Genomic DNA, 14,830 nt, shown 5'->3' on the forward strand with positions numbered 1-14,830 from the left:
CCTTAGGGGGTCTCACCTATCCTTACATTTGCAGACAGGTACTAGAGGCCCACAAAGATTGCACACATCCAAATGCCCCCACTCAACCCAAGCCCCAGACACTGACAGTCTAACACCATGGGAAGGACTTAGCCCTAAAGGCTGACTGTCCAGGATTTGAGCTCTGCCTCTATTTGTTCACTTGATGGAGACAGGCCAAGTGTTTAACTTCTCTGAAGCCCAGCCCACTTGCTATAAGATGTGGGTATGGAAGGCCACCTCCCAGGTTGGTGTGTGTGTGTGTGTGGGGGGGGGGGTTGATCTTCAATGAGGACTCTATTCAAGACCCGCCTTTAATGAATTGACAAATCACCACCAGACCAGACCTGTATCCCTCCAGCTATTCCCTTAAAGCCCCACTTGGCCCCTCTAAACTCTTATTTGATCTTCTTATTATCCCTGTTTCACAGGTGATGAAACTGGGACTCAGAGACATTAAATGACTTGCCCAAGACCTCAAAGCCATGATGCAAGAGGGCTGGTCCAGCATCTTCCTGGTAAAGAATTTGTGCCCTTGCTGTGACACCAGGCAGGCCTACTCTGTTGTGTAGTGTCAATTCCAGCATATTGAGGGCCTTCCTCAATAATTCTCAAGTCCATCCCTTCCTGTTGACCCTCACTGCCACCACCTTTACTCAGGCTCCATTAGCACCCTCCTGGATTCCTGCCCCAGCATCCTAACTAAAAGTGGCTGGAGATGTAGTATCTGGGGTTTAAAGCAGGGGAGATGGCAGGAGGGCACCATAAAGATGGATGGGCACTGGTATGGGAAGCTTAGAGGATTCAGGAGAGCAGGCTGAGGGTGTCTCTGCTACCCATGGTACTCTCCCTCTTTGCTATCAAACACATACAACACACAGTCCCAGAGGACTGGGAACAGGAGATGGTCCTGGGAACCACTTCCCTGGTGGTTCCAAAGGGGCAGCCCCAACACCAAGTGTAGAAATGTTTCCCTTCACTTATCAGATCTGGGTGGCAGGAAGAGTGGCAGGGGCCACCCAGACAGAGGAGGGAACCTCCCATACATCTCACCTTTGTTTGGCTTGGAAATTCAGGAGCCCAAGGTTCATAAAGATTTCTGAGAAGTTGACTTCATGGCAACTGGCAGACCCTGACAGATGCAGATGCAGGGGTGGCAGCTGTTCTCTGTGGGAGAGCACAATAAGTCTATTGTCAAGATGAACTTTACCACACCACCTAAGCATGGTCCTGGGAGGGGTGTGGTCCAGGGGAGCAAAGGAGCTCCAAATGAAGCAGAAACAGAGGTCAAGAGGTAAAGCTCAAAGAAGGAAGACATTCACGGTGGGTGAAGCCATCCAGAGATAGATCTGACCATTTAGATGATAGTTAGATCCCTATCAAGCAGGGGCATGCAAGCACTTGTTGGCAGAGCTCCGAGTAGGAAATTCAAGCTTCAAATGAGGAAGTCCTATCCAGCCCTGAGATTCAGGAATCCAGAGAAGGGCCCATTTCAGACTCAAGGCCATTAGGGCTCAGAATCCACTGGAAAGACAAACATAAACAAATAATTTCAATATAGGGCAATAAGGCATCGGGATTACAGTGATTAAGATCATGGGCTTTAGAGGCTTAGGCCTGGGTTCAGATCCAACTGTATCAGCCTCAGTTTTGTCATCTGTGAAGTGGGGTGAAACCCTCTGCTTCCCAGTGGTGTTACATGAGGAAAGTGAACTGCTGTACATTAAGTTCCTTGCACAGTGACTGGCCTGAAATAAATGTTAAGAAGGGGACTCATTGCTGGTGCCAGGCACCTGGCAGGTGCAAAGGGCTCTGGAAGTGCAAGGGAAGACTCTGTGTGAGAGATCAGGGAAGCATCAGAGGACAGGCAGGAGCTCCAGGGGGACCAGGGGTCAAGAGCATTCCAGGCCAAGGGGAAGAACATGAGTCTGGTGAGCAGCAGAATGTGGCTGAATTCCAGAAAATGATGAGAGGAGGTGGAGAGTATGTTGTACCTTACTGTCAGAGAAGGCACCACTCTCCCCTTCTCCATATCTAATAATATCTCTACTTTTGTTGATTCTCCCTATTTAACATCTCCTGGATTTGTCTGTTCCTTCTCAACCCCATTACACTGCCTCCCAACTTGCCTCCTTCCAATTTTTCTGCACACAAATACAAGAAAGCTCGTCCTACAGTGCAATCCAGTCCTGGTCACCCCCCTGCCTAAAAGTCTTCACTAGTACCCCATCACCAATAATCAAACTTCATTCTCTTATCATCTCTATAATTTTTATCTTTCTACTCGTCACCCAATTTATTATGCAATTAATGGTTGTTGTTTTTTAAATTGACTTCATCCAAAAATATCCATGAAATCATAGCTTTAGTGTACTGGCTGTATTTTTCCAAAGTACATTGAAATAAACCCACAAGTATTAAATGAAACCAGGAGAGTGCGAGTGTGTGTGTGTGTGTGTGTGTGTGTGTGTGTGTGTGTGTGTGTGTAGCAGAAACTGACTATGCTTTGCCCATTATCCCCTTGTCCTTAACAATTCAGGCCATGCTGGCCTGACTTATATCTGCCACCACCTGGCTGGCTCTGCCCCCCTGGGGCCAGGCTGACCTGCTGGGGAGGGGACTCAGGAACTCCACATAAAAACAGCTGATACCGAGGATCCAAGATGGCGGCCTAGGTAAACACCTAAACTGCTGCCTCGCACAACAATTTCAAAACTACAACTAAAAGACAGAACGTCTATCACCCAGAACCACAGGAAAGCTGGCTGAGTGGAAGTTCTACAACTAGAAGGAAAGAAAAACAGCATTGAGGGGTGCACAAGTGCTGAAAAGCTGAGGTACTGAGACGTGAAACGGGCTGGCGACGGGTGACTGGGAGTGCTGCTGTTTTCAACCCGAAGGGAGATAAACTCCCGATTACTCCAAACTCCAGTTTCTGGGGAGACGTGGGGGACCCAAACTCCTATGGGGAGAAGCTGGACTGTCTGCCGTGGGGTCGGAAAGTGAGGGAGGCTTGCTTGCAGGGCTGCGGGCAGGAATAATTGTTTACTGTGGTTGGAGACAAAGAGCTGGCTTACTGGCAGCCATGCCGTTTGCCTCGCCCTAGCTTAGTCACGCCCTGAGACCCCGCCCCACACAATCTACAAACCCGCCCAAGCTCCAAGCAGCGGTTTTAGCATATGAATGACCTGCCTTATCGCAGCTTAACCTAGCAAACTTGCAGCCCAGGTCAGACAGCTCCAAAACCTCCAAACCCCAAGCAGAGGAGAAAACTGTAGTTCTCGCTGTAGTGCCTGCTGGGTGGCCTCAGACAGTAGCTGACCTGCACCCCATTGGAGATCCAGAAGCCAGAGTACCTAGTGGTCAGTGTGAGACACCAGATTTCAACTCCTCACATCCATAAGTGACACATTCAAGAGCAGACTCAGTGAGCACCAAGCCCCACTGAAACAAGTCCTGCAACATAAGCGTGTCTCCAGCGCAGCAGTTCTTCCATTATAGACACAGCGGGTCCTCACAGCCAATTGGCCTGGAGGTCAATTCCTCCCAGTGTACCAACAGCAATCAAGGTTTAACTACACTAAGACTTTGCACTCAGCCCACAAAGGGATGTACCAAAGGCGTCCACCTCAGGTGATTGGGGAGGTTGAGCTACTGGCCCCTATAGGTCACCTACCACACAAAGCCACTCCATCAACACAAGGAAGCAGCAAAATGCGGAGACAAAGAAACATGTCACGAATGAGAGAAATGGAGGAAAGCAAACTACTGGACGACATAGAGTTCAGAACCACATTTATAAGGTTACTCAAGAATCTTCTAAAAACCGCTGAGGAACTTAGTGAGACCTTTAAGGATCTTAATGAGAATGCCAAAAAAATGGAAAAGGACCAGTCAGAAATTAAGCATACACTGTCTGAAATAAAGAATATACAGAAACTCAACTGTAGATCAACGTACCCCAAGAATCAAGCCAAAGATCTGAAATATGAGGAAACAAAAAACACCCAACCAGAAAAACAAGAAGAAAAAAGAATCCAAAAAGTTGAAGATAGTGTAAGGAGCCTCTGGGACAACTTTAAGCGTACCAATATCCAAATTTTTGGGGTGCCAGAAGAAGAGAGAGAGCAAGATACTGAAAACCTATTTGAAGAAATAATGACAAAAAACTTTCCCTACCTGGTGAAAGAAATAAATTTACAAGTTCAGGAAGCACACAGAACCCCATACAAGAGGAATCCAAAGAGGACCACACCAAGACACATCATAATTAAAATGCCAAGGGCAAAAGACAAAGAGAGAATCTTGAAAGCAGCAAGAGAAAAACGGTTAGTTACCTACAAGGGAGCACCCATACGACTGTCAGCTGATTTCTCTGCAGAAACTATGCAGGCCAGAAGGGAGTGGCAAGAAATATTCAAAGTGATGAACAGCAAGAACCTACAACCAAGATTACTCTACCCAGCAAACCTATCATTCAGAATTGAAGGTCAGATAAAGAGCTTCACAGACAAGAAAAAGCTAAAGGAGTTCATCACCACCAAACCAGGATTACATGAAATGCTGAAGGGTGTTCTTTAAGAAGAGGAAGAAGAAAAAGGTAAAGATAAAAATTATGAACAACAAAATGACATCAAATACATACCTACCAACAAGTGAATCTAAAAATCAAGTGAATAAAAAATCTGAAGAACAGAATGGACTGGTGAATATAATAGAATCAGGGACATAGAAAGGGAGTGGACTGACAATTCTCAGGGGGAATGGGGTGGGAGGGGTGCGGGAAGAGATTGGACAAAAATCTTATACTTGTGGATGAAGACAGTGGCGGGGGGTAAGGGCATGGGGTGGGGTGGGGAATCAGGTGGAGGGGAGCTATGGGGGAAAAAAAGAGGAACACTTGTAATAATCTAACAATAAAGATTTATTTAAAAAGTAAATAAATAAAACATCAACTTCAGTGGGGAAAAAAAAAAAAACAGCTGATACCAACCACCAGTTATCAGCAAACACTTTAATAGGTCTTGGTTGACAGACAGGTAAGATGGGACCAGTGATGTGCTGGTAAATATTTAACAACTGGCTCTGTGGGGAAAGCACTGATTCATAGGGTTTGCTAATTCCTGTGGTGTAAATACTCCTAACATGGCCAATTTCAAGCTTATGGCCTGATGTTACTGAAAGTGGAGTTGGGGAGAGATATTCTCCCAGGTCAGTGCAAGCGAGTTTTGGCATACCCCTGGGTGGGACCCAGGATGAAAACATAGGGGTCTCTAGGTCCTTAAGTTCTGGGAGATGCAAGAAGGGAAAACAGTGGTGTTGAGAGGGAGGTTGGAAGATATTTACTAACCTGAAGCTCACTGAAAGCAGGTGGGTGCAGGAGGAGGGAAGGCCTCTGAGTATGTGGACAAGGGTCCTTCTAATGGGCCATAGCTGAGGAGCTGAGCCCTAAGAAAGCAAGAAGTCCCAGAGCAGAAGGGGACAGGAAGCCCTAACCAGCTGGTTTTCCTGTCTTGCCTGTAGCTAGGTTCCGTTCTTCTCCTTATAGAAATAGTTCCTGCTTGGAAGCCAAGGAAGGATCAGATTCTGCTGATCCACAAAGTCTGGTGGCTCAGGCCCTCACTGAAAGGAGAATTGAAAGGGCAAATGGTGCAGATGCTATAGAAAACAGTTTGACAGTTCCTCAAATGTTAAACATAGAATTACCATATGGTCCAGTGTGTTAAGCATGTCTCTTTTTTTTTACTTTTTTTTTTATTGTGATGATGATGAAAAACATATAATATACGATTTTCCATCTTTTTTTCCCCATTCTAGTTCACATTCAATATTATTCTGTACTAGAGGCCCGGTGCACGAAATTTGTGCACGGGGGGGGGGGGGGTGTCCCTCAGCCCAGCCTGCACCCTCTCCAATCTGGGACCCCTCGAGGGATGTCTGACTGCCCATTTAGGCCTGATCCCAGTGGTATCAGGCTTAAATGGGCAGTCGGACATCCCTCTCATAATCCAAGAATGCTGGCTCCCAACCGCTCGCCTACCTGCCTTCCTGATTGCCTCTAACCACTTCTGCCTGCCAGCCTGATCACCCCCTAACCACTTCCCTGCCAGCCTGATCGATGCCTAACTGCTCCCCTGCCAGCCCGATTGCCCCTACCTGCCCTCCCCTGCCAGCCTGGTCACCCCTAACTGCCCTCCCCTGCCAGCCTGGTCTCCCCTAACTGCCCTCCCCTGAAGGCCTGGTCACCCCTAACTGCCCTCCCCTGCCAGCCTGGTTGCCCCTAACTGCCCTCCCCTGCTGGCCTGGTTGCCCCCAACTGTCCTCCCCTGCAGGCCTGGTCACCCCCAACTTCCCTAACCTTGCCAGCCTGGTTACCCTTAACTGCCCTCCCCTACCGGCCTGATTGCCCCTAACTGCCCTCCCCTGAAGGCCTGGTCACCCCTAACTGCCCTCCCTTGCCAGCCTGGTTGCCCCTAACTGCTTTCCCCTGCTGGCCTGGTTGCCCCCAACTGCCCTCCCCTGCAGGCCTGGTCGTCCCCAACTGCCCTCCCCTGCTGGCCATCTTGTGGCGGCCATCTTGTGTTCACATGGGGCGGCCATCTTGTGTGTTGGAGTGATGGTCAATTTGCATATTACCTCTTTATTATATAGGATTAGTTTCAGGTGCAAAACATAGTGGTTAGACAATCATATACTTTACAGCAAGCATGTCAAACTCAAAGGCTAATATGGGTCAAATAAACAAGGTTTAAGTTTATGTGGGCCGCAAAAAAATAAACATAGGTTTATTTTTATAGAGACATGCTGAATACAAAGGGCTGAAATAAATGAGTATTGTTGACATAAAATAATAGAACATTTTAATAAAAATTAATATTTTTTCTTGAACATTAACTTACCAGACACTGAGTAACTGCACAAATTAATAAGCATAACATAAATAAACCTATTTTTCTTGTTCTCCGGAAGTGAAATATTTCCTGTTGCGCATACCAAAGAAGTCATTCCAAGACTAATGATGTGGCAATCAGCTGCTAAAATATTCGCTGCTAGTATTAGTGGAGAGAAATGGTGCGCCTGTGTGTAAGGTGCGTAAGGGAAATGAATGCAACACAATTATAGTAATCAGTCATTACTGAATGTTGTAATAATTATGTATAACAGGATATTGTAAAAATTAAGTTATAAAATTTTTATTAAAACTTTTCTTACATACCGTTATATTGGCTGGGCAGCAAAAATATTCATTGTGGGCCGCATGCGGCCCATGGGCCACGAGTTTGACATGCTTGCTTTACAGAGTGGTCCCCCTAATATTTCAAATACTCCCCCCACTCCGGCCCATACATAGCTATTACAATATTATGTTTTTCCCTCTATTGACCTCTCTCCGGCCACTCCCACCCCCCAGTACATGCCTTCACCCCCTAGTGACTGTGTTCATTGGTAATGCTTATATGCATGCATACAAGTCCTTTGGTTGATCTTTTATTCCCCACACCCCCTAACCCACTCTCCCCAGGCTTCCCTCTGAGGTTTGTCAGTTCAGTGCTTCTCTGTCTCTGGATCTATATTTGTTCATCGGTTTATGTTGTTCACTATATTCCACAAATGAGTGCAAACATGTGGTATTTATCTTTCTCCAATTAAGCATGTCTTTTTATTTTTTGTATTTTGATGATTTAACATCTGGGACCTTGCTGACACTCATGAGACCTCCCCCCCATCCCAGGGTTAGCTAATTCCTAGAAATAACAACCCACTGGGCTGTGAGTGGGCCTTTCACATGCAAACAAAACAACCCAGAGCCCACACCCCAACCACCTCCTTTATGGGCTCTCCACTGCAGGCCACTATTCCCCTGCCCTGATAACCCCATAGCCAGATACCACCCAACTAGGGCAACTTTGCCAATTCTAACGCCACGTTCGCTGCCTTGCCTATTCCACAGAAAGCCTAATAAAGGCTCTTGCCCACACTTTCCTCAGATCACTGTGCCTCCTGACCAACTCTGGTGCTTCCTCATGTGGCCCTGTGTAACATGCTGTACCCCATTTCTAGGGATCTATGAGTATAAATGTCTTCCTTCATGACAGTGGTTTTCAGGTCTGCATGCCTGATTAAAACAAATTCTGGATACCTTTAAAACACCCAGAAATTCTACTTTGAGGAATATACCACAAAGAATTGAGAGCAGGCACTTAAACTAATCCATGTACATGCATGTTCATAGCAGCATCCTATCTAATGAAAGAGTAATATGCAAATTGACCATACCTCTGCTACACGCACAAGCTATGCCCACCAACCACGCCCACCAGCCAATCAGGAGCAAATATGCAAATAAACCCAACCAAGATGGCTGCGGCCACAGAGAGCAGGAGGGAGGCTTGGGTTTCCCCAGCAATGGAGGAAGCCAAGCTTTCCGCCTGCCCTTGCCGGCCCAGGCCTCCACTCCAGGCTACAAAGTTTCAATTATAGAAGATAAAGAAATCCCAACAGAAATGGCAGCAGCCATGGAGCTGGAGAGAGCAGGAGGCTAGGGTTGCCCCTGGCGATGGAGGAAGCCAAGCTTCTGCAGCCCTGGCCTGCTTTGGCCTCCGCTTAAGGCTACAAAGTTTCAATTATAGAAAAATAAATCCCAACAGAAATGGCTGCCGCCACTGAGTGAACAGAAGGCTTGGCTCTGCTCCAGGCTACGAAGTTTCAATTGTAGAAGATAAATAAATCCCAGATACAAGGGCCGCCACTTGGGTCGCCGGGGGGCGTGGCCGGCCTGCAAACCACCACAGGCCCCTCGCCCAGGCCGCCCCACGCCCCAAGGGAACCCCCACCCTGATCCGGGACACCCTTCAGGGCAAACCAGCTGGCCCCCACCGGTGCACCAGACCTCTATCCTATCTAATAAAAGAGTAATATGCAGATTGACTATCACTCCAACACGCAAGATGGCTGCTTCCATGTGGTCAAAGATCCAATCCCCATGTGGACACAAGATGGCCACCACAAGATGGCCAGCGGGGGAGGGCAGTTGTGGGCAATCTGGCCAGCAGGGGAGGGCAGTTAGGGGTGACCAGGCCGGCAGAGGGAAGTTGGGGGTGACCAGGCCTGCAGGGAAGGGCAGTTGGGGGGGACCCAGGCCTGCAGGAGAGAGCAGTTGGGGGGGACCAGGCCTGCAGGGGAGGGCAGTTACGGGTGACCAGGCCTGCAGGGGAGGGCAGTTAGGGGCAAACAGGCTGGCAGGGGAGCAGTTAGGTATCAATCAGGCTAGCAGGGGAGTGGTTAGGGGGTGATCAGGCTGGCAGGCTGAAGTGGTTAGGGGCAATCAGGAAGGCAGGCAGGTGAGCAGTTGGGAGCCAGCAGTCCTGGATTGTGAGAGGGATCCCAGATTGGAGAGGGTCCCGGCTGGGCTGAGGGACAACCCCCCCCTACATGAATTTCGTGCACCGGGCCTCTAGTTATTTATAATAGCAAAAATGTGTAAACAATCCAAATGTCCATCAACAGAAGACTAGATAAAAAATTGCAATATATTGGCAAAATGAATTACATGAAGCAATGACCTGGATGACTCTTGAAAACATTGTGCTAAGAAAGTGAAAGCAGACTCAAAATGTCACATCTTCTATGAAATGTCCAGAAAACTAAATCCATAGAGACAGCAAGCAGATTAGTGGTTGCCAGGGGCTGGGGAAGGGAGTGACTGCTTAATGTGTGTACAGTTTAACTTTGGGGAGATGAATATGTTTTGATACTAGACAGAGGTGGTGGTTGCACAACATTGTGAATGTACTAAATGTTGCTGAATTGTATGCTTTAAAATGCTTAATTTTATGTTATGTGACTTTTACCTCAGTTTGTTTAAAAAAAGAAAATAATAATATAGGAGAGAAGTCGGTGAGGTGTAGAGGAAACAAGATTGGCCAGGCATTAATAATTATTAAAGCCATTGCTCAGTGGCTGAACGTGGACCCATGAATCAGGTCACGGTTTAATTCCCAGTTGGGGCACATGCTGGGGTTGTGGGTTCGATCCTCAGTAGGGAGCATACAGGAGGCAGCAGATCAATTATTCTCTCTCATCACTGATGTTTCTATTCCTCTCTCCCTCTTCCTTCTGCTCTCTGAAATAAATGAAAACATATTTTTAAAAAATAGTAATTATTAAAGCTGGTGATGGGTACTTGGGTTTCACTATTCTCTTCTCTTGACTTGCATATCTGTTTAAAATGTTCCTTAACAGCCCGGCTGGCATGGCTCAGTGGTTGAGCTTCAACCTGTGAACAGGGAGGAGGTCACGGTTTGATTCCCAGTCAGGGCACATGTCCTGGTTGTGGGCTTGATCTCAGTGTGGGGCGTGCAGGAGGCAGCTGATCCCAGGATTTTCTCTCATCATTGGTTTCTATCTCTCTCTCCCTCACCCTCTCTGTGCCAGAAGCCAATTCCAGCATGTCAGCATGGCTGAATCATCTGGGATGGCTGAAAGGCATTTCCCCAAACCTGAAAAGGATGATTGCTTGCTGCCAGACAGCTCAGGGCTTCTTAATCTACATGTTATTGCTTCCTCCCGGCCAAACACCTGAACAGCCAATCTGACAATGAATTTGTGTACGAAACCCTGGCCTTTGATGTGTATATCTCCATCTTACCTTAGGACAAATTGTGTTAATAAAAAACAAGGGGTCCTGAGACAAGAACTTAGTTCCTTTTAGCTAAGTCTTCTCTGACTCCTCATAATACCTTTCAAAATTATGTTTCGTCTCTGGACTTTAATTTACGCACAGCGCCTTCTCCAGATTCCTAAACCCTTCTAGATGCCGAATCAAGACCACCGGCGTTATCTCTGAAATCAATAAAAATATATTTTAAAAAATGTTCCATAACAGAAAGGTGTGTGTGTGTGTGTGTGTGTGTGTGTGTGTGTGTGTGTGTGTTTAAGAGGAGGGTTTGGTGATAATAAAGACACTGGTGTCAGAGGTTTAGGGTAAGTTTTGAAAAAATAGTTTTATGAAATCAGAGTGGAAAATTCAATACTTGTAAATTAATCCCTTGTGTGGGGCAGCTGTAAGTCTTTAGGAATGGAGAGTCTGGGTTAGACTGTGATCCTGGAGAGGGTTCCTAGTGGGGTGTATTACAGAAAGTTATTTTTCTATAGTATAGTACTTTATAAAACTTCCACACATATTAACTTATTTGTTCCTTTTCACAGATTTGGGAAGCAAATCTTATTATCCCTTTAAATTCAGGCATTCTGATTCAAAGCCAATGCATCCTTCCCCTCCAGCCCCTCCTCACTGCCCCTGCCCCACCCCACCCACAAACTGTAGAGAATAAATTCCTGTAAAGGAGGTTTGACTCTTGGTTGCAGTATAATTTAGGGTAATAGCAGTGGCAGCTCTAATAGGGTGGAAAGGATATTTTACATCCTCCAGACACTCTCCACCCTTCTACATTCTTCTCTGTAGAGGAGGCTGACCTTTACCCACCAGGAGCTCCCCAGCTCTTAGCTTCAGGGGAAGTTGACCAATGGAAGGTACCAGCAAGGTGACTCATCCCTCTATTGATACAGATACTCTCATCAGGCCCAGGAACAATGCCCTCTCCTTTCCCCTTCAGGCCTAGGAGATGTAATGGCTTCAGCCATCCCCAGCCCTGGGGTACTGCACCATCCCTACCTCACCCACACCTTTATAAATAGTCCCTTTAATTAAGTTCCCCTCAAGGGCCCCATTTTGAGTGTGTATGCCATCTGTTTGCTCCAGGGCCTTGCTGAGAAAGATAAACCTGCAAATGCCAGAGGCTTAACCCAATGAAAGGTTATTTCTTGCTCAGTCATAATCCAGTGTGTGTGTGTGTGTGTGTGTGTGTGTGTGTGTGTGTGTACACACATGTTTAAAAACTCCAGGGAGGAGGCAGAGGAAGTTGGGTCAGAATGTACAGAAGAGAAATTATGGGTGGAAGGCAGTCTGTCCAGTCAGACTGAGGTGTCTTTTTGTTCTGGAAGGCAGAGTGCACACTGACCTAGGTTGGTAGCTGGCAACACCACAGAAAGTGACTTTCCAGGTCAATGTGCACTCACTGTAACTGAAGGCTTGTCAGTCACCAAGAAATAGGAACCTCTTGTCAACACTGAGCCATGGAAATGGAAGAGTAATTACCGTAAAGGTGCTAATGCTTACCCAAAGGAAATAATTTTGATTTCATTATCATTGACTTTAATACACCACTGCTAAGCATAAGGCAATGTACTAGACTTCTGGGAGGTACAAATTTGATTCAGATGTAGGGTCACCCTCAAGATACTTGAAATTTCTTCATATTTAAAATTTATTTTTAAACTAATGCACAATAAAGTTCATTCTTTTTGGTACACATTTCTACCAGGTTTTTAGTTTTTTTTTATTTGTATTTCTTTGCACATATTTTTTTTAAAAAATATATTTTATTGATATTTTACAGAGAGGAAGGGAGAGGGATAGAGAGTTAGAAACATCAATGAGAGAGAAACATCAATCAGCTGCCTCCCGCACACCTCCCACTGGGGATGTGCCCGCAACCAAAGTATGTGCCCTTGACCGGAATCGAACCTGGGACCCCTCAGTCTGCAGGCCGATGCTCTATCCACTGAGCCAAACCGGTTTCGGCACATATTTTTATTGAGATATAATCCACATACTATAAAATTCACTATTTTAAGTGTACAGTTCTACAGCTTTCAGTATATTCAGTATATGCAACCCTCACCACTACTGTAAAACATTTTTATCACCCCAATAAAAAGATACCATACCTGTTAGCACTCATTCCCTATTCCCCTTTTCCTCCAGCTTGTGGAAACCAATAATATATGTTCTGTCTCTATGGATTTGCCTACTGTAGACATTTCATATAAATGGAATCATACAATATGTGCCACTTTCAGATTTGTTTCACTTAGCATCTTTCCAAGTTCATCCATATTATAGCATGTTCAGCATTTCATTCTCGTATGTATACACCACCTTTGTCTATCCACAAGCTGATGGACATTTGGGTTGTTTTGACTTTGGAATTATTATGAATAACCCTATGAACACCCTGCTGCAAGTTTTTGTGTGGAAATATCTTTTCACTTCTCTTGGGTTGATAAATATAATTTTAAATTGCAGCATAAGATTGCATGTAGCTATATCATACTACACTGTAAACACACAACCATTTTACTAACATTGAAGATAATTTTTGTTTTTTAAAATTGATTTGAGAGAGAGAGATTTGTTGTTCCACTTATTTATGCATTCATTGTTGCTTCTTGTATGTGCCCTGACTGGAGATCGAACCCACAATCTTGGTGCATTGGGACAACATTCCAACTTAGCTACCCGGCCAGGTATAGAGGTAATGTTTGAACAACCCAAAAGGATCATTGTAGAAACCAGATGACAGCCAGAAGAGGTGGGTGGAACTGGCATTGCTTCTGTAAGGGAGGAGGGGGGATAATGTGCTTAGGCAGAAGGCTTATTGCTCTGTACTCCATCCTGAGAGTGTGGAAAAAGAGAATTGGGAAAAGATGGCTTGGCAAATAAATGCCACATAAGACTGCAGTCACATTACCTTGAGGGTTTGCCATCAGGATTTTGGATCTAAGGGGGCCCGTTCAGCTGTCCCCAAATTAAAGCCTTCCATGTAACTATGAGCAGCCTCCCGAGACAACCAGGAGGGGGCAGCGTTTGCCTTGAGAGGGGACCATTTCTCCACCAGACTCAAGGAACCCTGCACCCAACTGTCCACCAGGGGACAGTGAGTACATGGCTTTGAGGTTTGAGTGCCAAGCTTGAGTAGGGAACTGATAACAAAAGCCATTTTGCACCACTGCCATCCTCACAGGACAGGAAAAAAGAGAGGGAAGAGCAACAGGGAGCCACACTACAGTCCTCACCCTAACCCCACCCCTCCAGGGCATTCAATTCCTTCCTCAGACTCGTCCTGGGGTGCAGGTGGGAGTTTGGGGGTGTAAATCCAGGGACACCCTGGCTGGCCAAGGTGGGTGGGTGGTTGGCACTGATCCCAGAGCTGTCTTGGCGGTGCAAAGTGAGAAATTTGGTGCTCATCACCTCCACAAGCCCTCTGACCTACTGCGGCCAGACACCAGCTATGTAGAGGAGGGACTAACAAATATTTCTGAGCACTGACTATGTGCCAGGTTCTATTCTAGGTGCTGGAGGAGGATATAGCAGGTCACTGCCGTTGGGGAGCTCAGTTTAGTAATAGTGACAGACAATCAGATAAGCAGAGACACGAGTAGATGAGATGATACGCAACTGTGGCAAGTTGCACTGAAAGAAGAAATAACAGGAGAGCGATCTGGGAAGGCACTTCTGAGGAAGCAGCGTCTGAGCTGGAGACCTGATGGCTAAGAAGGAGGCCATCGCACTAAGATCCAGGAGAACGTTTCAACAGAAGGAAGAGCACATTCAAAGGCCCTGAAGCGAGAAAGATTTTGGCTGGTTTGAAAACAGAAAGGACACCAGTGTAGTGAGGGAATATATTCACTTCCTATTGCTACTGTAACAAATTACTACAAATTTAGTGGCTTAAAACAACACAAGTTGCCCTAGCTGGTTTGGCTCAGTGGACAGAGCGTCAGCCTGCAGACTTGAAAGGCCCTGGGTTCAATTCCAGTCAAGGGCACATGCCCAGGTTGCAGGCTCGATCCCCAGTAGGGGGCTTGAAGGAGGCAGCCAATCAATGATTCTCTCTCATCATTGATGTTTCTATCTCTCTCCCTCCCCCCCCCTCTCGCTTTCTCTCTGAAATAAATAAAAACATATTTT

The sequence above is a fragment of the Plecotus auritus genome, assembly GCF_963455305.1.
Source record: "Plecotus auritus genome assembly, chromosome: 7".
NCBI lineage: Eukaryota > Metazoa > Chordata > Mammalia > Chiroptera > Vespertilionidae > Plecotus > Plecotus auritus.